The following is a 27,691-nucleotide window of genomic DNA, read 5'->3' on the forward strand; positions in this document are numbered from 1 at the left end:
TCTGTTCCCATCTCTGGCCAAGCTCCAGCCCCTCAGCGTTTTTTCTGAAGTGAGGGGACCAGAACTAAGCCCAGGAAATAAAGTGCAGCCTTCCAGAGGAGGGCCTGGTCAGGCAGAGGCGGGTTAGTTCTTATTACCCTGCAACTCTGAAATCCTGTTTACTGTTTTGTAGCACTCTAAGTTGCAGAACTACAAGAAAATTCCCTGTATTCCCTCGAGTTCCTTCATTGTTCCTGTTTTTAATCAGATAGAAAACAAGACTCTCTTAAACTTTCCTAGAAGGTAAAAATGTGGTTCTGGAAGGAATGTAAGTTTTGAATTTGAACCACTGTGATATGGTTACAAAGCTCAAGCATCAGGTATGTTGAAGCGTTGCGCTAGACTTTGGAAAAGATATGGCCCAGTTCTTAATGTTGAGCTCTGAGTTACCTAAGCTTTCCAAAGGAGCTCAGAGCATCAGTACCTAAATTCTTAAATTCCTCTGGAAGTCACACCTGAATTCCCAAAGGAATATAATAATATGTTGTCTAGACTACCAAATAACAGAAAAAGTAGCTAATGAGATGGAGGGAAGTTTTAATACAGTGCCTCTGAATTGTGGAGGTGCTCCACTCTGCTCTGAAGTTCCAGATGCAATTTCACTGTCTCAGATAAAAAAGAATGAGAAGCTGTAACTTTTCATTACTACATAACCACATCACCCCTCAGAGCTATTAAAAAAGACATTGTGTACTTCTACCACTTTTAATTTCCATTTGTTACTGTTTTACTTCTTCATCTCAGTATCTTTTAAGTACAGTGACTCACACTGAGTTTTCAGTGTTGATGAGCACAGTATTGTAAAATTGTTTTGAAGACCAAGGAACAGTTTTTCTTGTACAAATACCATTAACCACTGAATGCAAGAGATAAATAAGCTGTTATTAAAAGAGCCAAAGTGTAACAAACTAGCCCAGTGAGGGTAGCTGTGTGGTTTCAATCAGCAAGACCAGGATATAACATCCAGTAACTACACTGCTCAACTGAATAGTGCACGATGACTTTTCAATCACACAGAAGTTCTGATCTCCTTTATCACCTTTTTTTGAAGAGGAAATATTAGAGTGGATAAGCTGAGGTTTGCAGTGACACCAGAAACTGGGGTTTAGTTCATTCTTCCCTTTGATGTACATCAGCTGGCACAGAGCTGCTAACGATGTGTACTCACACAGCAATGTGGGTGATATCTGCTGAGCACACAGCAGCACACCGGGCATGCAAAGCAGCTGCTCCCACTTGGTGGGCCCCAAGGAAAAAGAGAAGAAGCAGGGAAGCAGCTTAGAGGGTTTTCAGTAGGTATGAACTGACTCACCCTAAGGAGCAGAGAACCTCATAATCATCCCTGTCTCTCTGAATCAGGCTGCCAGGGGAAAGAGAGGCATCCTACAGCTCCTGGCATCAGCAGAATCAAGAAGAAATTGAACAAAGTAACTCAGGAATTTCTGAGTTTCTGCAGAGAAGCAGCAACTCACAAAGGTTTGAACTATGAGCATTCATTGCAACTGAGAAAAACAATAGGGTTGCAGCAGCTGGATCTACATCAATATACACTGGATCTGTATTTTCCTGTCGGTTGAACCCTGTCAGACTCTGGGATGTGGCTTACGGGAACAAACTGGGAGGAGTGCTTGATCAGCTGGTGACCTTGGGAAGCTGCAGCTACAGGCTGACAGGACTCTCATGCTGAAACAAAGACAAATGCAGTGTCCTGTGTTGAGGATGGAAAAATCCATCAGTACAGCTGGGGAGCAAACAGCTGTTGAGCAGATATGCAGAATCACAGAAGGTTTGGGGTTGGAAGCCTCACATGTGGTTCCAACCCCCCACCATGGGCAAGGACACCTTCACCAGGTTGTTCAAAGCCCCATTTAGCCTGGTCCTGAACACTGCCAGGAATGGGGAGTCCACAACCCTTCCTTGCAATATCTTCCAGTGCCTCACCACCCTTAGAGGAAAAATTTTGTCCTAATATCTAATCTAAATCATCTCTCTGTCAGCTTAAGGCCATCCACCCTTGTCCTTTTCAAAAGTCTCTCTCCATATCTGCTGTGGCCCATTTAGGTGCTGGAAGGTGCTCTAAGGTCTCCCCAGAACCTTCTCCTCTGACTCTCAGCCTGTCTTCACCACAGAGGTGCTTCAGCCCTCCGAGCATCTGAGTGGCTCCTCTGGACTCATTCCAGCAGGTTAATTTTCTGTGTTGGGTGCCCCAGACCTGGACATTTATAAACTTAAGGAGCTCTATAAAGTAGCTATGTGATAGCTAAGAACTGAACATCCATAACATTCCATAAATAAATATATTTTAAGTAAAGCAAAACTCAACTTTGAAGGGTCAAATCATGCTACACTCGTTGGTTTTAGCTATAGAAAATGGTTTGGCTTCAAACTTTCTGCTTAGAAAGCAGCTTCTGTAAATATGGCAGAGGAAAAACCAATCAGTTCATACATCATAGATGGCCTGTCTGAGCAGCAGGTGCAGTACAAAGTAGGTTTGTTGCTTTGGAAAATTGTAATCCCACAAAGTATTTAGGAAAACAAAAGATTTTCTCTCTCTCTTTTTGTGCTAGGGAAAATTAGGACCAGCATCACAAAGTGCAGTGACTTTACCAGGTGCTATTAGTGAAAATTCCCCGCATCAAAAGAGAATTCCATGCCAAGTTCCAAGCAAATTTCAGGCATGCTTTACCTAAGCACTCAGCCCACACAAGCTCACTTTATTACAGGTTTTCAAAAAAGCTCATGGGAATTTCAGGAATAATCTTTAATGGGTTCTTTATCATTTTCCCCCTAGAGATATGTTAGGACTAAAACATGTTCAAAGCTGGTTTTTATACACCACTATAAAAGGCATCTGCAATTTTTAACTTTGGGGAAATCATTCTTAAAAACAGCCACTCTTTATTTTCTTTATCAATATCATATTTTATTAGTTTGTGATACGGAGCTTTTCAGTTGCCATCAGTGTTTGCTGTTAGGTAGGGGGGGGAAAAGTGTTTCCTATTCTACCTTTTCAGGAAATCTAGTAAATAAAATTAATTTCCACATACTAGCTGGACTTTTTTTTTGATATGCTTAACCATGTATTAAGACCAACACAGAATTTCCAAGTTATTTATAGATTGACTCTATTCCCAGTAAAAAAGGGAATGCAAGAATTGCTGTAGTAGATTGGCACAATTGGAAGGATCCTTTTCCTCCTGAGAGCCAGGTGCTTCAAAGGAAAGTGCAAGAAATGCTGCTGTGGCAGACAGAGGTCAAACCTGCAAGTCAGGACAGCAATGCTGGGGTGTAAAAGTCAACCAGCTTCTGTCTCAGTGAGCATTCCTCCAGCTTGCCTATAGTGTGACTATACTGGGATTGTAGATATTGACCTGAATCACAGCAAAAGCACTAAATAAATCATTTTCCTGTATTATTTATGTGTATTATATGTGTTTATTACATCTAAGTGTGTGGTTGTGATGGGGGGTTGAAAATTTACATTAAAAACTTTTCTTAGTCTCAAATGAAGTAGAAGAGAAAGTGATAATAAAATGAAAGCATGAAAAGAACACTCCTAGAGTTTGGAGGAGGGTTGATGTTTTGCTTTCCTTTTCTTTGTGTTCTAATTACATCCTTCCCTGCTTTTAACAATGGTTAGCCCTACTGGTTTTTTTGATAGTTTAACTATTTGTAGAGGCCTAAAAATGTACATCAAAAATCTTCTTCCTGAATTTAGTATTCTCCTAGAAATAAAAGCTAACATTTTGATATTGAAAGATTCCTAATATTTTTTAAAATAAGGCTACCACTCTGGCCAATTTTAAAAAGCCACAAAGATATCAAGTTTATCACTAAACTTTAAAAAATGGAAATATTTTCCCAAGAGCAGAACCTATCAGCCAAAGCAGGTATTTCAAATGCCAGGGGTGCACAAAGATTTATAATAAATATTAAGTCCCTGAAACAAGTTTATGGTGGAGGAGATGAAGAAACTCAGATTATTTTGTGACTGGTGAGAAAAATAAGAGTGTAAATAAATGTTTAGAAGCCCTAAAGGAGTTGCAGTGCCAAGAACCCCAAAGAGAAGAGCACGACCAGCCCAGGCCGTGTCACCCACGCAGCCCTACCAGCAAAGGCAGAAAAAGGACCCAGCAGAGTTATTGCTTCTCCTTGGCCCCACCAGGCTGAAGATCTGAGTAAACAGTTAATTAGTGATGCAAAGAGCTCCCAATTAAACAGACAAAAAGTCCAGTTCTGCTCAGTGTGTCTGTAGTGATTCCTTGCTATTTGCTAGGAAAGGAAGTTCCCGTCTGTGAATGGCAAAGGAGCAACTCCACCTCTCTGAAGTTGTGCAGCACTGTAAAATTGCAGAAGAATTCATGGCTAGTCCCTCCCATTGATATGCCAGTCCTGCTGTGCCTTTCAGATGTTTTATGTACCCTATTAACCAAGTCTTAGATGTTATTTATAAGGGATATGTGAGTATGAAATATTCATTTTTAACCTGAAAACATTTAAAATATGCAAGCATATATTCAATTTAGAATTTCAATTTTATGCTGATTTGCATAATTCATTGAAAGAGAAAGCTTAATTTATTACAAAGCTTCAGGATAAATTTATTGCCTCAGGGTTGCTAAGTACATCCAGACCAGGTATATGACCATTCAAAGCATGAAGTGAATGCTTGAGGTTATTTAATTTAAACTAAAGGACTAAATGCTATTTTCCAGCATCCTTCAATATTTAGACATGTGTCTTATCTGGCATTCAAATATACCCATGTAAATTTCTTTACCTCTTTTCATTTTTAAAAACTGTTCATATAAATTCCAAACCATAGTAACTCCTAATACCATTTTGCCGACAAAAGCTCTACCTGCAAACCACTCTCACGCCAGGCCAAACGTCAGGCACTGTTTTCCAGGGCTGTTTCTGGGCTCCCTTTGGTCATGCTCACATTTATGGAGTGTCCCTCACACCCAGGGGCTGCCAGGCAGCTGCAGCCCTGCCATCCCAGTGCCATCAGAGCATCAATGGACTTTAATGTCTGTGAACCTCGGCTCAAGGCAGATTCCAACAGTGTCAAACTCACAATCACTTAATACATAATAACAAAAACATAACACTTGCCTATTTGCAGATGATAATGCCTTCTGTTACTACAAGCGTATCAGATCTGGAACAAAACTGTATTTTTGTGCAGGCATTACATCACAAATACATTTGTAAAACTATTCCCAGCAGAACCAGTATGTTTAACCACTTGCACACCTATAATATGTTTTCTAAATTTGAACCAATGCTTCAATTCATTTGTGCAAAATCATATTTGAAAATAAATCCTCAAAGGTAATCTATCCATATGGTCACTTTAGATTTCCCACACTTTTCATATTTTAACAGACATGGTTCAGCATTTCTGGAGGAATGTAGGGACCAAAGAAAAAGATATTATGTCTAAAAATCAAATAAATTATTTTCCCGGGGTGCATCTAGTCCTCCATTCTTGTCTTCCAATACTCCATATCCATATAGAAAGAACATTTCAGCTTTATTCCAGTGAATCAGAATGAAAACAAGAGATAGTTTTTAAGCTTTATAAAGTTATAACTGAGGAAAAAAAAGTGACCAAAAAAAAAAAATATCTGCCCTGCCTATGTCAATGTACCAAGCAACAGAACACTTTATTACCTGGAAGTGCATGACTTTCTCTCTTTGCAATTTGAAGCTGTTATGCTGACAAATATAACCCAGTAGGGATCAGGCACCACTTGGAGATTAACATTTTTGAAACCTATATCTATCATAAAAGAATCCACACTACCAAATGCGGTGGAACAGATGGATCCTGATCAGGGACCAGGAGAGGCTGAATGCTGCAAGTACTGAAGATTGATACCTACTTACAAAGAAGCAATCTGGGCACAGTGAACAGCAGGTTGCTACAGACATTTGGCATATTTATTGAAGCATTAAGGGAGTTCCACAATTCCATTTACATATATACAGGACTATGTAAAAAACATAGTATATTAGGCTTCTCACACACATAGAAATCTTGAATTATAATGACTAGGCTACACATAAAACTTAGTGAAACGTGCTTCATGTGGGATAATCCATTGTCAGCACTGCAATTTAACAGTACTTCCATTTTCAAAATGCCAATGATATTTACAGCTCAAAATGCCTGGCCCAGTTTTGTTCCCAATAGCAAAATCAATTACAATCTCCCATAAAGTTGGAGAGAAGCAAAATCAGGCACTGTTGTATCTATTAAAGCAAAGGTACAAAACTTCACCATAAGTATTCTCAGTTTAATTGCCCTTCTGCAGCACAAATAGCTGAGAGGCAAAACATCTCTACTGCTTCTTTAGAAACTCTAATGTGTAACATCAAAACACATAATTGAAGAAAGTCTTGAGGTAAATTTGAAAAGTCAAGTAATAGTTGTTAGCAGAAAACCAGAAAAAACTTGTATTCATCATCAAGTGCATTGAAAAGACAGATTACATCCCTGCAGCCCACACCCGAGGACATACATTTGTCCTTCTAATGCCAATGGAGTTTAAAAGAATTGATCTCACCAAGTTGAGAAGTTGCTGTATCATTTTACCTCATCAACTGTTAGCTCTGAACGATTCATTCACAACCTGACCTCGACTTGCCCTTTCTTCTTTATTCTGAGGATAATTTAGTGTTCTAATCTGGAAGTAGAACTTTGCTCAAGTCTTTCTTCATTTACTCGGACTGTTTTTATGTAGTTTGCTGTTGTACACACTGGGCTAAAATACCTGTCATGAGTCTTGTTCTACCTGTGGGAGGAGAACATTATACACAAATTTAAGGTTTGAGCAGCATAAAAAAAGAAAACAAATATTGGAATAGCTATGCAAGTCTTGAGAATCATTTGGATTTAGTGACTGTTTCCTATGTTGTAACACTGCACTCTTTAACCAATCATTTCATCAGCAATGAAACACAAAAACTGACATTCAGCTGAAGTTTTAGCAACTAAACATGTGTCATCACCTAGGAAGCATGCAGAATTCACAGTCAATAAACCAGCTATCTCTTGAGCAAAGTAATCTGTGTTAGTCCTTCTGTGGCACTTTTGAGGTTGACTTTCTTCTTAAAAATGCAGATCACATTCCCCTGAGATACTCATCTTTTCCCGTGATGCACTTGAGTGACAGAACAACAAGCTTAGTGCAAAGAAATGCCACTGGGGTTGACAAGCAAATTCCATCAGTATGCAGTGTTTGCACAGTACAGTTCAGTACCAGCAGTTCACATAGTCCGTTGCTTTGGAACAGAATTATAATTAAGCCTTAAATCTTCAGCTTTCTGATTAATTCTTATCACACAGGTCTTAGACATTCTCCTGTGTAAGTCTGAAAATATGCCTGTCACTAAAGAAAACAGCATATAATGGTTAACCAGCTTTGAGGTACTGTTGTCTGTGAGATGCCCAGGTACAATGTATCTAGAACACGAATATTTAGCAATTTCCTCATTAATTATGAGGTTTAAAAATCTTATCAGAACATTAATGTTTTTCTGAAGTAACATTTCCCTCCTCTGACATGTGAAAACAACATAAGTGTGGTAAGTAAAAGCTGTAAGAACTTGGGATGTTTAGAAACATCCTCTGTGTTTTATGAAAAAGTATTTTCTAAATATTTGCAAGTTCACAGCAAACATAATCCAAATCCAAGAGCTGTATAGATCTACAAGCTTCTGAGGAATGCCTCAGAAAAGAAAACAGAGGCAGAATGCCAGCAAGACCCCTTTGAGGCTGCCCCATTCAAGAAGGACCGTGCCATTCTCCCATGGGTCTAAAAGACCATTGTAGCATCTTATCTAGCTTGGAACAACACCATTATTTTGTCCTTTTCCCCTCCGTGTAGCCAAGCCAGAGGATCACTTGGAAGAATTTTTCCCAAGTAGTCCCAGGCAAGGGCAGGTGTATAGGCTTCACATGGAGAAGGACACAAATCATTCTCAGACTTCTTCCCTGCCTGTATGGGAAACAACCTCCTGTCTCTCCTTCATGTCAGCAAAATAATTAACATTTTTTAAAGACTCCACAGCAGATTGGGGTAAAATCACCATATAAATCAGAACCCTTTACTGAATTCACTCTTTCTCCTACTCCAAAACAGCTCAGAAAAACAGTCTGATGTTACTTTACAACCCAAGATACATTATAGCACTGATATAGCTCTGATCTGCAGCAATTAATTTTAGAATTTTTTCAGTGACATATGCAGATCTTCCAAATGCATGTGCATATTTTCCATAAAACATGAATTACACTTACTGCATAGCAAGTAAATATATGAGACCTGATATCTGAAAAGAAATAAACATTTTGGTAATCCTCTTACTGATCTAACACAGATTAACCTTTCATAGATGCTTCTCTCAACTGTTATATTAAGATGATATATTAACAGTATCATAGAATGGTTTGGGTTGGAAGGAATTTTTAAAGACTATAGTCCAAAACCCCTCCAGCCCAACCTTTTTGTCACAGACAGGAACATCTTTCACTATCCCATGTTTTTCAAAGCCCCTCTAACCTGGTCTTGAACGCTTCCAGTGATGGGGCTGCTGCAGCTTCTCTGAGCAATCTGTGCCCATGTCTTCCCATCCTCATCATATAAAAATTCCATCCCTATATCCAAGTCATCTACCCTCTCCCACCCCATTTTTCTGTCAGGCCCTGGTAGAATCCCTTTCTTTCTTACAAGCCCCTTTTCTATACTAAAAGGCCACAATAAGGTCTCTCCAGAGCCCTCTCCACACCCAACAGAAAAAACTGCATGGCAAAGGGAATTATGTTTACTCTGAGAGCCAGTTTATAAAGAATGACTGAGTTGAAAATGACCAGCTAGGGAATAAAATAGGAAAATAACCCAGATACAACCAGTGGTGAGGGTATACAGCAGATCCTACAATCAGAAAACCAGAGATTTAAATCAGCAGGTCTGTAGGGGTAGCTCTTGGGCAAGGGACTCAGCACTACTAATCTGCAGATTGTTGAATCCCATAGGTTCCTGGGTTTTTTTGGTACAGATGATGGTGAAAAGGGAAGTCCTCTGGATATCACACAAAATGCAAGGAAAAGACTAAGTGTATCAAAGTGGACGGTAACTTGGATGACAGATATGAAGTAATAATAAAACACCAATAAAACACTGACAAAAAAATACTGCAAGAAAAACAATTTTCATTTTGGGAAGACAGTTCTCAGTAAGTGAGAATTGTAAACAAGCTGTCCCAGGATGCTGGCAGCTATTTAAAGAAACATTTTTAAAGGCCAAGTACAAACAATTCAATCAGAGTAAGAGATCATCTTGGCTATGTTGTAAGCTCTTCTCTGATCCTAATACAAGGAAGCACGCTGGAGATGAAAATAAGATCAGATTACTAAAGAATTCAAAGCTATTTTCTAGTTCCCCATATGAACTTGTTGGGAGAAATCCAGTCACTAATATGAAATAAAATTACAAGAAAAAGTAATTCAAACACATTGTTCCCTATGAAAATGTGATGGTAACTTATTCAGTCCTGCAGTCAAGAAGTGACCAAAGGAAATACAGGTCTGAAGACCTTGACCATCAGCTTCTTATTGAAAACTGGGTCAAAATATACTTTTTCCATTTTATTTTGATCAGCATTTTTAGAAAAGCAGCATTAAAAGGGAAGGGAAAAAAAAAAAAAAGAGGGGGAGAGAAAGAAAGAAAATATACTAATGGTGAAATAGGTGGAATATAAGGTTTTTTCCCTCAAAATCAGTAGAGAAGGCATTACTCCAGAGTGACTACAGACACTGAAGCGCAGCTCCTGGCACACGCCCCAGCTGAGGATGCGCTGGCACCGAGAGATGCTCGGCACTGTCTGAGCCCAGCCTCAGCCGAGCCCTCAGTGCCACCGTGTGGTGCAGCTCCCCGGCTCGCCTTGCCCTGACAACGCTTGGCTTTGGAACAGATTAACAAGCAAAAATATCTTAAAACCACGTGTTTTCTTTATAGATCGACTGGCTACACCGCTAGCATTTCAAACTCGGCATCACTCTCGGGCAGCGAGGCTGAGCTGACAGCGCAGTGATGCCTGAACAAGGCAGGGTAAGGTTAAAAACATCACTTCTCTGACTCCCTGAATCCACAGCTGCAGCCATGGGGGTTTAAGTAATTTTTTTAGACAACCACTAAGGATAAAGTTCTCTCAGAGGTTTTCCACTTTAAGCAAGTGGACAAGCAAGCAAAATAAAAATACCTTGATGTGGGAAATGGAAAAATAGAAACTTCCACAGATGCTGAAGGGTTCAATCTGCAGCCTTAGAAAGAGCTTGGGTTAATGTAATGATGAAGGTACACAGACATTGGGTAGAGAAATTATAAACTTATGTTCCTATAGTTATAAGTAAGAATATGCCTAGAGTAGGTAAGAAATTATATTAAGTAAAATAGTTTGAGGTTTGAGCTGTAATAGTGTGAGCTATAGAGTAAGGTAGGGATCTAGAACCTGTAATAAAGGTGTGTGTATGAGTACGTGACCTGTCAGCTTAGTGGCTAAGAGACAGACACAGTGCAGCAAACTTAAGCAAAGGTGATGGGTTAATGAGTGAAAACGAGTTTTGCATCAACTGTCTACTGGGATAAAATGTTATGTATTGCTGTGTGAAGAAGAAACCCGTGACTACCTTGAGCTATGGCCGACTTGTTGCTCCTCTAAATCTCACACCTTCAGACTGACATCTTATCTGGCTACTTGAGCAATAAATCATCTCAAAGCAAGGTGGTCCCTTCATTCTTCATCTCAACACCTTGTGACCATGTGTGCAAGCCTACCCGAGGCCCAAGGAAGGTGTTTCCTGGCTGATCTCCTGTGCTGCCTCACCTCTGACAGCCCCAGCCCCAGGTACCCTGATGGACAAGTTTCAGCTTCCCCCAGATCTTTGCTTCCTGGTGATGCTGCATGGGACTTCTGGCAAATTCTCTGCCTCTATGTTTTAACTCACTCTCACGGGCTCATAGTGCATAGTAGTCTCAACTACTTTAAAGCATGGGAAATTAAGCTGTTACACAGTGGATTATCTGATCAATCCAAAACTAAATATGGCATGTTTGAAATTGTCCCTCTTTACCCTCTGCACAGCTCTTTACTTAGTTCTGAGTATCTAAGTTTGATTTATATTTCAGCCACGTGTTAAGATTGTGTGAACAGGTCACTGACAAGTTAAACAGCCTGGTTTGGCCCAGGCTGAACAGTTAGACAGGACAACTTACATCTATATCCTCATTATGCAAATGATGTATGCAGATAATTGCATGTTTCATCTTATTGTTTTGATGTCTTGGAGCAGATGGCAGAAAATGAACCACACTGGAAGCAACCAAGTGAAATTTTTGCAAACCATTACTTTCAGTGACTTCCTGCCATTGCTCACATTACGGTGCTGACATTCAGTCTGTCCTCCCTCTATCAGATGCCCGTGCTGCCAGGCTCCTCTTATCACCAGCCAGCAGAAACTCCACTCTGGCCTCAATAAACTGCCAGTTCTATTTGCAGCCAGATTTTTAGAGAAGCAACTCAAAGCCTCATAATTCATGGGCACAGATGACTTTCTCCTCCTAAATCAAGATGCACAAAACTGCTGTTCCTAAAGAATGCATTATACTCACATCTCTTTGTTTGGCAGTGCAGGAGACTGTGCTGTAACAAGCTCTGTCTGTAAAACTTATAAGAGACAAATAATGATAGTAATCTTTAAATAAAATACGTGTTCAATAACATTTCTGTTCGTTCTTTCATTTTGAGGGATTTTCTGCTTAATCTGGTTTGCTATTATGATTATTATTGTTCAATCAAATACTGTATGCTTTATTTGTACACCACACAAAGGTCTTCATGAGAATATAAAATTTTCAACTTAAAGATTCAACCTACCTTTCAGACCTACATTGTATCCTAAAGGAAAGTGCTTTGGTTTGGGATGTGGTTCCTAAAAATGCACTGCTTTTAAAGAATATCCAACAAATCTGATCAGTTCATATGCAGAGCTCTATTTTATTCCACAAGAAAATGTATTTAGAGAATAATTTGCACCAGCCATACTCCACCAACACTTAGTAGGCCAGTTCCCATTTAACAGTCCCAGCTATGAGCCAGCCATGTGAATATCAAGTTGCTCTGCAAAGGATGTTATTTTATATGCAGAAAACTAAAGTAATAACACCACCTTACTATTGTTTGTGGACTTTCTGAAGTTGACACACTGCTAACAGATTTCATTTGAATTTTCATTTATCTCCTTGACACCAAATGTCTTAGAATATGAAATATTTACTTTGCTGCCTCTAGTTTTAATGCTTAGTTATCTCACCACTAGCAAAACCAGGCAACATTTCAGCTTATATCTCTGGAATTGGTTTCATTACTTTTTGTTCACCCAAGGAGTGTATTTGTCAACTTCTTAAAAACACATAAATAAAATTTTACAATCACAAAGTGGGTAAACCTGGCAACAAAAGATTGCAGATTATTTTTCTCTTTCTTGAATGTTAATTTTCCCATCTGTACCTTCACAAAGGCACATATACTTTTAAAGGTCATTACCTTAAAAGGCATGTTTGTAAACATAAAAGATAAATCTTAAATGAACAAAACATGTGCCATTCCACAGTTAAAGGGTAGATCACAGTCCACATTACCTCACTGGGGTCTAGGTACAGGACAACAAGGTTTAGGAGGTGCTGTGCACTATTTCTACAGCCAGAGTCACTAAACAGGCTAACAAACAAACTGCCAAGGCAATGGGCTACTCAAAACTTAATTATATTTCCTTCAAGCAAGAAAAGTACAAGATGAGTTGCATAGGGATAGGATTCAGAGAGTGAATCATAAATTACCTATTACCTTGGCATTGCTCACCACAGAATCACAAAATTCATGTATTTTAAAACCAGTTCTGGCAGTGGGAAGACTGTGCAGGTACTTATAAAACTCTCTGTGAGGTGCTCAGCATGTCACTGCATAAAGGAGAAGACAAATGTACACAGAATAATGCTCCTAGGAAGATACAGACTTTTTTCTGAGCTTGTCATGTGCTTTTATTAAAATGCCAAGTTTAATGCTAATGGCTGTTAATCAGAGCCTTCTTCAACATAATTTAAATATATTTTAATTTCCTAATTTAAAGTTTGGTGCTACACAATATTTTAGACTCAGAACCTGTGTTCATCTTGGTATGAAATATTCATTTTGTTAACGGCATTAAAAGCAAATTTCAGGGCTCCCTTGAAATATTACTAAGCTTGGGAAAGAGGCAGGCTCCCCTTGTAGGGTGGGAAGGCATCAGGTGAGTAAAAAACTATGCTTTATAGTCCTGACAGAAACAGAAATCAAGAGACAACACAACTAAGGTTCCCCAAAGTCTGATTTAGCACCTCATAAATGCATATGGAAAACAAGGAGGTGACAGGGAGGCTTGAGTGAACAAAACTTTTTCCAGACAGATGTGAAACTCCTGCCTTGCAATCAAGTGAGTCAGAAATACTCACTGAAATATTTGCCTATGTATTAGCAAATTTCATCAGAAAATCCATCCGTAAGACCCAGAACCCCCATTCTGGAGTTCTCACAAGGACTGCCAGCACACTTCCTGCACTTCATGGGCCATGTTATGGAGGAGGAAAACAAAAAGCAATAATGCTGCTGAAAAAAAGCAGAAAGGGGATTTGTTGTTTTGGTTTTTCTCACAATAACAATGCCAGACAAGCTTCACTTATAACCTGACACAGTAGGAGTAATTGAAGAAGATTATGGGATTCAAAAGGTGGTCCTGAAGTCAGGTATCAGTGAAGTCTATTTCCTTTAGCAGTGCAAGAAGGTTACTTGAAATAACAGAGACCAGGTATTATCCAAAAACATCCACAAAACACTAAAATAAGCTAAACAGTCATGGCTCAAAATGCAGACTGGTACCTGACCTGCTTTTATATTTTTCTATATTCCCATAGCTCATGAAAGAGTTCTGTGGTTTGAAATTTTTGTCATTGTATCCAATTTTTTAGCCTTCCAGTGAAATACCAACACACAGAGCTTTTAGTCAAATAAAAAAGTGTAGTGTATGACAAGCAGGGTAACTGCTTTGTGTGGTGCATTTACAAATCTAGAGGGGCACCTGAGTACACAGGCAGGTGGTTCCTTTCCTAAAGAAATCCTTCAGTGGGTATATTCATGCTGTTCTTCAGACACACACACCGCTTTTTAATCTGAAATTTGGTACATTTAATTTAAATTTATTTTTCAGCAAGTCCTATCCAAAATACATGTTACTTTTCAAAACACAGTAGTCTGAATTCCATCTTCAGCCCTACCAACAAAGGACTCTTACCATGACCTGCAGGTGCACACGCAAACAGCACCGAAAAGAGCACCTGAAAACATATTTGCCTAAAAAAATCAGGTTCTCCTTGTGGCACAGGTTTCATGTGTGATGCCTGGTAGCTTAAATTAGAAGGATTTTTCCTAACAGATGTGTTCTTTTCTCAGTCACAGGCAAAGGAGTTCCACAATTAAAGAAATGCACAATTTCTGCAGACTTAAGCAGGATAACATGACAAGTATCAGTACAAGTTAACACTTAGAAAGCTCCTTCCTGACTTGTTAAAAAAACCCAAACAAAACTGAACAAATAGGAAAATAAACCAGCCATGAGGAAAAGAATGCTCTTTTCTGTAATTAAAAGGCAGGAAACAAGGAGAATTCTGCAGGGAAAAGGCTTTCAATGCCATTTGATGTAGACATAGCACTTCCACCCCCAGCTTGTGACTGAAAAGTACCACTGTGCATCAGCAGAATCAGTCTGGCTGTAAGGAAGCCCTCCATCTACAGTTTTCATAATCTGTTCTGTAAAAACCTTATGGAAACGAATTTCCCCATAGTGCTTCCTTTCACAGATGTGATTACAAAATAATTAGCAGCAACAATTCTTAGACTAACAATAGTTAGATGATGTTAAAATAAATACAGACGGGCCTAATGCTGCTGTTGGATTTATTTATCCACGTCATTTTACTGGTAAATAAGATTAATTGTTTTACATAATTTATACACTCCTACAAGATGGTTCTGGAAACAACTCAGGACAGCAGCAAATCCCAGTGTCTCCATGTCCTCAGAGCCAGCCAGCAGCCACATCAAAGTGCTTCAACAGCCAGGCTTCCTCCCCAGCAGTGTATCAGGTAATTTATCATTCTACCAAGAGCCTCACAATCACTCTCACCCATTTTTGGGACTGATCCTTCCCCAGGGTCCCTTCCCTCCAGCCTGGCCCTCCAGACAGGGCAGCTGTGGGCCCTCTGCTTCCCACACCTCCTGCTGCCTCCTCTTCCACAGCTTCCCAAGCTCCTCGCCTCTGATTCCATCCCAGGGTCACAGAACCTATAGCAAAACATATAATAAAAATTGATATATATAATTATAGGAACAATAAATAGTAAAGTAGTGTTATTATGGGACATGTGGCTTGGTTGGGGAGTGAGAAATAGAAGTATTCTTAGGTTTAACTGTGCTCTACTCAGGTGATTTTCTGAAATGCTAAATGAAATTAAGAACACCTGTTTCAGGAGCAGCTCTGGTAGCATTGCTATTAGCCCTGGATAACCTGTTGATTTCATTCCCTTTTAACCAAGTGTGAAATCTTCCAGTGAGGCTAGAATCAGATCATTAACTAATCTTTTGAAGGCTTTTAAATATTGCATTTTTATATTTTGGAATATGTGTGCCTCTACATTTTCTGGAATCAGCATATGCTCTTGAAACAGCTAAGTTTAATATTGCAATAAACAGTGTACCTTAGGCTATTTCTTTTGTCATTCCTACTTAGACCTTAGAAAATACTGTACAAAATAATTGTGTCCATGAAATGGACAGACAGACATTGATTGTGCTCAATTTCTATTTGTTTGCATTTGGTGACTACTTGAAATATTGAAAGCTTTATTAGTATAAATGCTTTGGAAAGTGAATTTTCAGCTTATAAAAGCAACCATTTGCAAAAGCAAAACTTAAATTTACAAATGTAAACATTTATCTGGGAAGCATTTCTGTGTATAATTGGCTTAAACCAACAATGTACATTGTCTGACTCATAAAAATGAGGCAAGAAACCTACACTTTCAAAAGATCCTTGGCAACAGATGGAGCTTCAAACTGATGTTTGTACAGGAAATGCAACTATTACAGACAGAAATAAACCTGCTTCTGCATTTGTGACAATTAAGATAGGAGCCACATTTCAAATTATTCCTGATGTGTGATTCACTCACATTCCTCTGTTGACTTAACCTTGAGGGTCTTTTATTGTGTTCCAGAGAAATTATTCCTGTGCTCTCTACAAACACATTAGGGCTTGGAAATGCTGCTACTCCTGCTTCATCTCTGAACTTTTTGCTGACATCTCCATTTAAAGAGAATCTGCAACAGATATTCAGGAGCACATTTACAATTATTTTACATAAAGCCAAAATAGCACAGTTTCCACATTAGTATGAGAACCACGGCCCTTGTACTTGCTGTGATTTTCTCTTTTTGAAGCCAGTAAAAATTGAAATTTAGAAAGCAGTCTCATGCACTGTACCTTGAATAAAGTTAAACTGTATTTTTACACTGATTCATTAAAGTGTCTCTATTTTATGTTCTATTCACTTTGACCCTCCACCCACATTTTAATTCTAAAACAAGCCCTGTAGGCATTGCATAATACATCACATAGGCAGGAGGTCTTCCATCTTAAATAGCTTCATGAAGCTGTTGCTTTCATTTTACAAACCAGGGCAAATATGCAGGAAAATGCTATATTGTTCTTTTAATTTCAGTCAGCTAATATCTGACTTTAGTTAAGGGGCAGCATTTTGTCAATTGGATTAGATCCCCTTGTTGAGTCCCATTGCAGTCACCCCATGAACCAGGGTAAATTTGAGTTTGGCAGGCTGCTGGCACATTCACTGCTAATTATTTTGTCAAAAAATGTTTCCAGTAACAGAACAGATACCACCTCTGAAATATTTTGGCATCAGCTGAACCACATATTCCAACAGCCTTTCCGTTTTTTTCATGTGTCCCAATCAGTACTAGTCCTAAGTGTTTATGAAATAATTGGTTTATTTCATTGTGCAGCTAATTTAATAGATTGCTTTGAATTTGTTTAGTAAAAAAACCTTTTCAGCACCGTGCAGCAAAAAGACAAGACGGCTTTATCTGGACAGATTCTGTTCTTTTCTTCAGTAATTCCCACAGCTGTTACTGAGAACAAAATGTACCCATCAGTTGGAAGTCTTATAACAGCAATATCATTGATGCATAGGAATAATTCGGAAATGTATCTTCTTTACATCAAACAGAAACAGAGTGTAGTGTTCTGCTATTATGATATTAGTAATTAACATTAAAAGAGTTACAATACAGAATTTGGGTTGTGAGTCTTAATTTATTCCTACCTAGCCTATAGCTGGAATGAACTCTGTGAAATATCCTGTATTAATTTATTGCTACTGTTTAAGCAGCAGGTGAGTTACAGCTGAACATTACCAGAAAATTACTGATCTAATCTAAGATACTGTGTAAATTCCAATCACTCATGCTGAGTAGTGATGAATAAAGGATGAAACAGAGTTTGTGAGATTTTCAGGAGTAGAAAAACTGTCCTGTTTTAAAAAGGACAAAAAAAGAAGTTGGTTTGTTTTGGCAAAAGACATAGTCATTCTTTAAGGGTAGAGGGGAATGTAAGAGAATTTAGAGAAAAATCCTGGCCCAAAATTTGACCAGTGTGAACTGGCTAGGCATTAGAAATCTGCACATCAGAACTGAGATTCACTGCAGGGCAGTGTTCTCCTTGTTCTAAAAGAAGGCTTGCTAGAAGTGTTGTTGCCTGTGACTGGCTATGACACAGCAAAACATCATCTACCTGTAATACAGAATCACACTTGAAATCCTAGCAGTGTTTTGTCATGAGTGTTAACACAATATTTATGAGTAGGATATTTGAAACAGACCAAGGCAAGTTCTGGCTGCTCCGAATGAACTGCTGTTTCGTTTTGTAGAACTTAACACTACTTGACCCTCTCGTACCCCTGTTAATATACTGCTTGTTCTTAAAGCATAGGGAAATGTTGGAAACACTGAAACTGGCACAACAAACTAATTAAAAGTAACAGCAGATGAGCTGAAATCTGTCCTGTTCATGGACCATAATGTCACAGGTTGCTTGGTGTTGACAGTAATGCAGCAGAAATGGTGTTTTTCCTCTCTGGGAAAAGGGCAGCATGACTGGGATGAGTGTGACTACAATGGCCCAGGGTTACATTTTTAATTTAACTCCTGGATCCCTTTGCCTGAGATAACACAGCCCCTTTATGGAACCTGGTAGCCGCCTTTTGACTTGGAGGGTGTCGAGCTGCCCACATTTCTAATTTAGGCACCTTACGATGAGCTTTGTGTTGTTCTGAGAAGAGCAGTAATGTGATGTGCCTAAAGCTGCACTGCTTTATCCAACTGGTTATTATGAGGTTGCTTATCAAAAAAACTGGAGGCACTTTTTTCTGAAAAGTCCTGCACTTCAAGGGAAATCCCTTTCCCCACAGCCAAGTGCAGAGCAGCAGCAAGGTCACAACAAGTCCAGGTGGCCTTTTCTCTCTCACTGTTAAATCTTGGGTGAAATATATGCTGTCAGCCCCTGAGATTAATAGTTCTGCTTGCTGTTCAGTATATTTGAGAAACTCCTATCATTAATGCAATTTGGGAAGAACTTAAAGTTCTCAAGGCCTTTTTAGAGTCTGTATGAGTGCTGGTAAGGTTCTTTCTAACATCTTATAAAAGGCAACACAACATGGCAAATTTATCCCCATATAATTCTGCTCAGAAATATCTGACTGGCATATTTCTCACTCAATAATTATCTCTTATAGCTCTATTTGCTCTCACTTTACTTGCTTTAATTAAAATAATTATCTGGAGATCAGAGATGCATTAAGTCTTGCTTTGGAATTTGTAATATATTCCCATTATTCTGGATGAGTCATATATTATTTTCTTCATTAAGGAGAAACATGATTTTGTGTCACTAGTAGTTTTAAAGCAGTGTATGCCTTGCCTTTAGGTGTTCTGGTAGAGATTGTGCAACTGTAAGATATCAGCAAAGTTTCTCATGTCTCCATCTAATAAGACAATGTCGAGATCAGTCAGTACAGTTTTTACTTCAAGCAGTAGGCATGGATACTGAAACTGAAACTGTTTACATCCTTTTGTTATCCTGGTGTAACAGGCAATGGCATTATACTCCAAAAATAGTACCTTAGACTCCTGATCACTGTGAACACAAGATAATATTTTAGTGAATTCCTTTAACTTTGTAATAAATGCATTATTACAAGGTAGGCTGTAAGATTAAAATCTCGTTAATAACTACATTTCCTTATGTCCTTATGTTTTTCAGTACCCAGTATGTATCAGGTAACATGGGGAGCTTGGATTTTCTTTACGTATAAACCGAATTCCTGCATTCATCCTACGTCTGCAGTTTGGCAAGTTGTCTCACCAGCTGCCTCATTACTCTGGGGTGGATCCCAGCAGAGCCCTCAGACTCATGTTTGTCCAATGGGCAGAGAACATCAATAACCACCCCCTGGTTACAGGGGCTTCACTCAACTCCCCAACCCCACATCCCAGCTCTGGGGGCTGGGTATCCTGGCCCTGACATTAAGGACTGAGGCAAGGGATGCATTACGTACCTCTGAATTTTTTTCCTCATCCCCTGTCACCACACCACCCTCCGCATTCAACAAATGAAGTCCTTGCCTTTCTTAGCAACCCCTTGCCTTCTCTAACCCTCCCTTGAACTGCCTTCCCTTGCCTAACCCTTCCTTGGGTTTCCCAGCCTCCCCTGTCCCTTCCTTGCCTTCCTCTCTCTTTCCCTTCCTGCACCTGCTTGCCTAACCTAGCCTAACCTAACCTAACCTAACCTAGCCTAACCTAACCTAACCTAGCCTAACCTAGCCTAGCCTAACCTAACCTAGCCTAACCTAACCTAACCTAGCCTAACCTAACCTAGCCTAACCAAGCCTAACCTAACCTAACCTAGCCTAACCTAACCTAGCCTAACCTAACCTAGCCTAACCTAACCTAACCTAGCCTAACCTAACCTAGCCTAACCTAACCTAGCCTAACCTAACCTAGCCTAACCTAGCCTAACCTAGCCTAACCTAGCCTAACCTAACCTAGCCTAGCCTTGCCTAGCCTAACCTAGCCTAACCTAACCTAGCCTAGCCTAACCTAACCTAGCCTAGCCTAACCTAACCTAGCCTAACCTAACCTAGCCTAACCTAACCTAGCCTAACCTAGCCTAACCTAACCTAACCTAGCCTAACCTAACCTAACCTAGCCTAGCCTTGCCTAGCCTAACCTAGCCTAACCTAACCTAGCCTAGCCTAACCTAACCTAGCCTAGCCTAACCTAGCCTAGCCTAACCTAGCCTAACCTAGCCTAACCTAACCTAACCTAGCCTAACCTAACCTAACCTAACCTAGCCTAACCTAGCCTAGCCTAACCTAGCCTAGCCTAGCCTAACCTAGCCTAGCCTAACCTAACCTAGCCTAGCCTAACCTAGCCTAACCTAACCTAGCCTAACCTAGCCTAACCTAACCTAACCTAGCCTAACCTAGCCTAGCCTAACCTAACCTAACCTAACCTAGACTAACCTAGCCTAGCCTAACCTATCCTAACCTAGCATAACCTAACCTAGCCTAGCCTAACCTAACCTAGCCTAGCCTAACCTAGCCTAACCTAACCTAACCTAGCCTAACCTAACCTAGCCTAACCTAACCTAGCCTAACCTAACCTAGCCTAGCCTAACCTAGCCTAACCTAGCCTAACCTAACCTAACCTAGCCTAACCTAGCCTAACCTAGCCTAGCCTAACCTAGCCTAACCTAGCCTAGCCTAACCTAACCTAGTCTAACCTAGCCTAGCCTAATCTAACCTAGCCTAACCTAACCTAGCCTAACCTAACCTAGCCTAGCCTAGCCTCACCTAGCGTAACCTAGCCTAGCCTAGCCTTCCCATGCCCTGCCTCACCAACACCTCTCTTGCCTGTTTCCCCTTCCCTTGCATACCTATCCCAGCTCCAGTCTTCATCCCAGCCCCACAGTAATTCTAGTTCCACTCCACTTTATTTCACTGCCAGCTCTGCTGTTTCAGCTCCAGCTCTGCATTTCCCAATGCTGTCAGGTGAAGCTACTCCAGGTTGTCAGGGCAGGATCTTCAGTTTGGCTCCAGCAGGTCTGCAACATTTCCACCCCACTGCTGCAGCTGCAATTTCAGTTCCACAGTCACTATCCTAGTCCCACAGTCTCTGTCCTGTCCCACAGTGATTTCAGTTCCAGTCCCACAAGTTTTATTTCAACACCAGCTCTGTGACATTCCATTTGCTATCCCAGCCCTATAATTCCAGTTCCAGAGTCTGTCCTAGCACGATTTCAGCTCCAGCCCTTCTGTCCATATTCCTGCCCCACACTCACTACCCAAGTCCTACAGTTCTTATCCCAGTCCCACAGTGATTTCAGCCCCCAAGCTTTATTTCACTGCCTGCTCTGCAGTTTCCACTCCAGCTCTGCATCTTCCTAACACTGCCAGTCCAAGCTGCTCCAGAGGTTCTCAGGGTAGGATCTTCATTTTGGCTCCAGCTCTGTGGTGTTTCAGCTCCATCCCTACATCCCAGACCCAGACACTATCCAAACGCCACAGTGATTCCAGCTCCAGCCCCGCAAGCTTTATTTCATCACAGTTCTGCTGTTTCATCTTCAGGTCTACATCTTCCCACCAAGTGAAACTGTTTCAGGTTCTCAGGGCAGGATCTTTGTTTTGGCTCCACCTCAACAGTGGCTACCCCAGCACCAGCTGCTCTCACCCAGCCCCACAGTGATCTCAGCCATAAGCTTCATTTCAATGCCAGCTCCGCCATTTCAGCTCCAGCTCTTCATCATCCAGTTGGAGCTGCTCCAGGTTCTCAGGATCTTCAGTTCAGACAGTCCAGGTCTGTTACCTTTCAACTTCAGCCCCACAGTTGCTGTATCCCATCCCAACTCCAGTCTTCATCCCAGCAATCATTATCCTGGTGATTTCAGCTCCAGGCCTCCTGTCCCTATTTCTGCCCCACAGTCACTATCCAAGCCCCAAAGCTGCTATCCCAGCCCCAGTGATTTCAGCTTCAGTCCCACAGCTGCTATCCCAGTCCCACAGTGATTTCAGCTCCAGACCCACAAATTTTATTTCAATGCCAACTCTGCCATTTCAGCCCCAGCTCTGCATCACCCCTCCACTGTCAGTTGAGGCTGCTCCAGGTTCTCAGGGCAGGATCTTCATTTTGGCTCCAGCAGTGCCAAGGGATGTGTAAGTGATGCTTAAGCTCTATCCCTACAGCAGCTATGCCAGATCCAGTCACCATCCCACAAGCTGTGTGGCTCCAGCCCCACAAGCTTTCAATGCCAGCTCTGCTGTTTTAGCCCCAGCAGCTCATCTTCCAACACTGTCAGGTGAAGCTACTCCTGGGTTGCCACAGCAGGATCTTTATTATGGCTCCAGCTCTGCTGTTTCAGCTCCAGCCTCACACTTGCTCTCCCAGCCCTATAGGCTTCATCCCAGCTCCAGTCTTCATCCCAGCACCAGTGATCCCAACTCCAGTCCTTCTGTCCATATTCCTGCCCCACAGTCACTATCACAGTCCCACAGTCCCAGCCCCACAGTGATTTCAGCTATAAAGCTCCACAAGCTTTATTTCACTGCCAGTTCAGGTGGCCAGCTCTAAATCTTCCCCCCACTGCCAGGCAAGTGGCTAGTTCTCAGGGCAGGATCTTCATTATGGCTCCAGCCCCACAGCTGCTCTCCCAACTCTACAGACATTTCAGCTCCAGCCCCACAGGCCCTGTCCCAGACCTTCAGTGATTTTGCATCCAGCAGTCCTACAGCAATTTCAGCTCAAGCCCCACAAGCTTTAGTTCACTGCCAGCTCTGATGTTTCAGCTCCAGCTCTTTCCCAGCACCACCAGGTGAAAAGGTGCCTGGCTATCAGTGAAGGATCTTCTTTATGGTGGCAGCTCAGCAACACTTCAGCTCCCCCCCTTACCATCTTTATCCCAACCCTACAGTCCCTATCCCAGTTATAAAATAGCTTTGTCTGCAGCCCTACCATCTTTGTGTCTCTGCCACCAGCTCTGCTACCTGAGCTCCAGCTCCTCAGCTTCCCACTGCCTCCAGGTAAAAGCTGCTCCTTATTTTCACTGCACCTCGGGGCTGTTGACAAGGCCATGAATCAGTCACTGTCATCCCTCAAATATCTCTATAAGCTGTTACACCCATCCCCAAGGGGTCCCCTGCTTTGGCAGCAAATGAAAGCTAAAGCCCCAATATACACCTTCCCCTCCACACCCACTCCCTGCACCTGCCACAGTCCATTCCCAGTGGGAATCAGCTCCTGGGGCGGCCGGTCAGCCCCTGGCTCCCAACCCAGAATGGACCCCGGGGCTGGTTCTGAACAGCCCTGGGATCTGGCATGTGCTCAGTACCACCCTGGGGGCTGGAGGCCCCAAAGTATCTCCCGCAGCCCCTTCCCCGTGGGATTTATTTCAGCTCCACATCACTTTGGGGCTGACTCCAGCCCCAGGGGCTGCATATTGGTGAACAAAACTGGTGCTTCATCTTTACAACCTTTATTTAATAGGCATCGTGTATCAAGTAACAGAAAAAAAATAAGTAATAAAATTACAGTAACGCCATAGCATAATACATTAATAGAATAATAACTAGAAGGCTAAAATAACATTATAAGGTGGTAATAGTAGAAAATAAAAATAGAACAAAATAATAATAAAGTGAAACAGCGTGATTACCCTTATTTTTTAATTTTACTTTAACCTTCGGACCCTCACAGGAACACATCCTAGCCCTCTCACTCAGGAGCCTCCCCGCCACCGCTGCCCTACTCCTCCGCAAGGCGGAGCAGGCGGGTCAGGGCCGCGACCCCTGGAGTCCTGCAAGGGCAGGGCCAGCACCACCGCCCCGGGACAGCGCCCGCCCAGGCCCCGGCTCCCAGGCCCCGGCTCCCAGGCCCCGGCTCCCAGGCCCCGGCTCCCAGGCCCCGGCTCCCAGGCCCCGGCTCCCCGGCCCCGGCTCCCCGGCCCCGGCTCCCAGGCCCCGGCTCCCAGGCCCCGGCTCCCAGGCCCCGGCTCCCAGGCCCCGGCTCCCAGGCCCCGGCTCCCAGGCCCCGGCTCCCGGACAGCCGCAGCACTCCCCGCGGCATACACCCGGTGCACTGACAGCGGCACCCCCACCAAGCGCACGCCCTTTATAGCCCCCGGTACGGGCAGCCCCGCCCCGCCCCGCCGGCCCAGCCAATCCCAGCCTGAGGCACAGCCCGGCCCCGCCAATCGCGGCCCGCCGGTTCCCGCCCCCCTCATCGCCCCGAATCCGGCTGTCCCCTTAGGCCCCGCTCCCTCCTTCCTCCGGGAGAGCTCCGGGCCGCGGCATGAACGGGAGTCCCCGCCAGTCCTTCCCGGGCCCCAGCAGCACCTGCCGGGGCTGCCATAGCGCGGTCGCGCCGGCTTCAGAAGCGGCAACGGCGGGAGCGGGAGCTGCGCCTCAGGAGAGCCGGGCTGAGGGGCGGGGCTGAGCGGGCAGAGTTTGGCGGGCCCGCGGGCCGGTTGAAAGGGCGGCTGTGATTGGACAGAGCAGAGAAAGGCGGGCCGGGATTGGCGGGGCTTCTGGCGAGGTGGGCGGGGCTTGGGGCCTGCCGTGCTGAGGGGGACGGGCGGGACCTTGAGCAGCGAGCGAGGTGTGGAGAAAAGGCGCTGGGATAAAGTCTGTTCTGATCCCGGCGGTGGAGCAAGGACCTTGATGGTGTTCTGAATTGCTGCAATGAGAGGTAGCTCCCAAACCTGCTCTAGCGGACCTTGTGTTACTCCCTCTTCACACATGATCCAGCTTCCCCAAACAAAATTCCAAATGAAAAGCAGAACGTGTTCTACACGCACAAATTTTGTAAATATATTATCTGCTAGTTATATGGTGGGTTTGTGTAATTCTTGGGCTTTTTTACACCTTTGGCATGACTTATTGAAGACACTGGTTTGGTTTGAGTTTTGGGGTTTTTTTTCACAAAGTATTGAAGAAATTATTCATGTGGTAGCAGGCAACAGATTGCATTTTAAATTAGGAGCAAACAAAACGTTGCAATCTTTCCTGAAAGAAGACTAAAGGGGTTGCCATGGAAATTGTTCGAATTCGTGATCCACTACAACAACAAACATTTAATTTGAGATTTTTTCGTTCTATATCTAGATCTCATCAGAATCTTGCAAAGACAGTCAAGAGTACGGCATTATGTTTTCATAGACTTCATAAATTTATTATTATCTCATAGTTTTAAAAAATAGAACCTCTAAATTTAGATTTAAGCAGCTCTGAAATTTGAGGTAGTTCATGTCATGGTGAACTTCTAGCTAAAATCCTTGTTCTATTAAAAGAGGAGTTTGTGCAGTGGTGGAAAAAACAATATTATTCCAGAAATATGGAGCTAATTTTCATCTTTGTTGCCGTGCCATTTCATGCAATAGAAGATATTTTAAGAAGTATATTGACATTAAATAGTTAATCTTTGAACCTATGTTTAAAAGATCTGTGCTTGAGAGCTCAGGCTGTAGCCTGGAACCACATTTCCTACACAGCCTTTGTACAACCTTGCATTACAAAAAATTTACTCAAGAATAAAGTTTCATGGCAACAGCAATATTGCAGATTTTTTTCCAATTAATTAATTGCATATTGCTTTTGTTTATTCACTATACTGTGATGGCAATTATCATTCCACTTCTGCAATGTGGGGCTTTCAAAAATTTCAAAAATGCCCATTTAGAGATTTGAAAGCCTACATTTCACATTCCAATTGTGTTTTCTGGGGTAAGGTCAATTGAGAAGAAGAATTTTAGTTGACAGTTGGGTTTTTTTAAGTAAAATCTAAACTTCCATTACTGGTTAGATAGAAAGGTATTATTTCCAATAGAGAAGAAATATTAACAAGAAGGCATTTTGAGCATAGATTTTTAAATAGATCAATTTCCTCCTCTGAGGAAATGAGAAGAATTGATTTTAAATAAGGGTATTTAAGATGGGAAGTTTTTCACCAGAAAACACAGCATGTTGTTGGAAAAGTAATTGCAATATTTGCCTTAAAGTCCAATTATAAAACTAATCCAAACATCAGCCTTTTATTTTGTTATTTTCATTAGAAACTGACTTCATTTTACTGAAATATTTGTTTAAAAAAAAAATCTAATAGAACTTGTTCATTTCCACATTGAGTTTTTATATTTATTTGCATTATATTGCCTATACTAGCAATATAGATAACACTTCGGTATCTTAAAATTGGGCATTAAAGAAAAATATGGGTATACAGCACTTTCATAAAGCATTAATTCAGCTTTGCTGTGGGTGGACCTCATTAAAGTCTGTGGTAGTGGCATGCTAATGTTTGCAAAATGACATGTAGCAGCTGTAGGAATCTCTGGACCCTTGTTATTATAAAGAGTACTACTTTCCACAAAAAACCTCTTTGAATTCAGTGAATTGTTTATTTGAGTAAGTTTTTCGGCATCAGATAACTCGTGTAGTATGCTAGTAGTTTATTTATCTGTTCATTCTTTTCTTATACATATCTGCAGTCTAAAAGCATTTAAATCCCCAGACTATTTTTTCAAAGTTATATTGATGGTTTACCTTTTGAAAAACAGCAATTACATTGTAGTACATTAAAAAAACTACATTTTTGAAAAGACTTCTAAATACAGTCAGCTGAAGTGTAATTTTAAAAACATGTGCAACTGGAATCTGCAATTTCAACAATAGCTGTAATTTTAATTGTAATTTGCAGACTGCCTGAGATACAAAAGAGGTCTTACTCCTTTAAAGTCTAAAGGACTTCAAGACAAAAAAAGCAGTTCAACTGCAACGACATCATTGCAAAAATAAATTTGGACACAGCACATTCTTCCATCTGCAGCCCAGAGCCAAGGAGAATCCCACAAGTCTGGACCAAATAGTGCCAGTACGAGAGGCTGGCTCTGTTCAGTGCCAGTCTGCGTGGAGCACCCCAGAAACAGCGAGAAGACCAAGGTGTGGCCTTAAGTGTGGTGTTGGTAGAAGAGGGCAGAACTAATATCACTTCAGGTATGGACTGTCTGAAATGAAAACCAGCATTGTCAGGATTTTGGTCTCTAGTCTGTCCACTACTCCTAATTTATAAAAACCCCAAAACAACAACAACCAAAAAACCCCAACCAACTGAAAAACAAAACAAAAAAAACCCACATTATTTCTTTTCTTTGTTATTCAACTTTTTTCATGAACTGGCTTTCTCAAATAATTAGCTGGGAGCTCTGGCACATTAAATGGATATGCACGTGTACATCCTCTGGACAAGTGATGTACAGAAACAATATAAGTAACAAAATTAGCTGGGGAGCAGAATGGTGCAAATATCCTGCAATGTTGCAAATACTCAAAGTAAGATTATTTCTTTTCTCAATATATTAGTCAGACTAAAAATT

General features: G+C 41.5%; 1 protein-coding gene across 1 annotated transcript in view; it reads right to left on the reverse strand.

Moving 5' to 3' along the window:
• Positions 1–15,414: 15,414 nt before the first annotated feature.
• LOC106628393 (leucine-rich repeat and calponin homology domain-containing protein 2-like) overlaps positions 15,415–27,691 on the reverse strand; it is a 35,504-nt gene continuing 23,227 nt past the window's right edge. Inside the window, exon 4 of the mRNA XM_088062825.1 lies at positions 15,415–15,480. The gene's annotated coding sequence lies outside the window, so the exon portion shown is untranslated. The remainder of the gene's footprint in view (positions 15,481–27,691) is intronic.

This window comes from Pseudopodoces humilis, chromosome 15 (genome assembly GCF_049639895.1).
Source record: "Pseudopodoces humilis isolate 2021_Gansu_Grassland_sample_001 chromosome 15, ASM4963989v1, whole genome shotgun sequence".
Taxonomy (NCBI): domain Eukaryota; kingdom Metazoa; phylum Chordata; class Aves; order Passeriformes; family Paridae; genus Pseudopodoces; species Pseudopodoces humilis.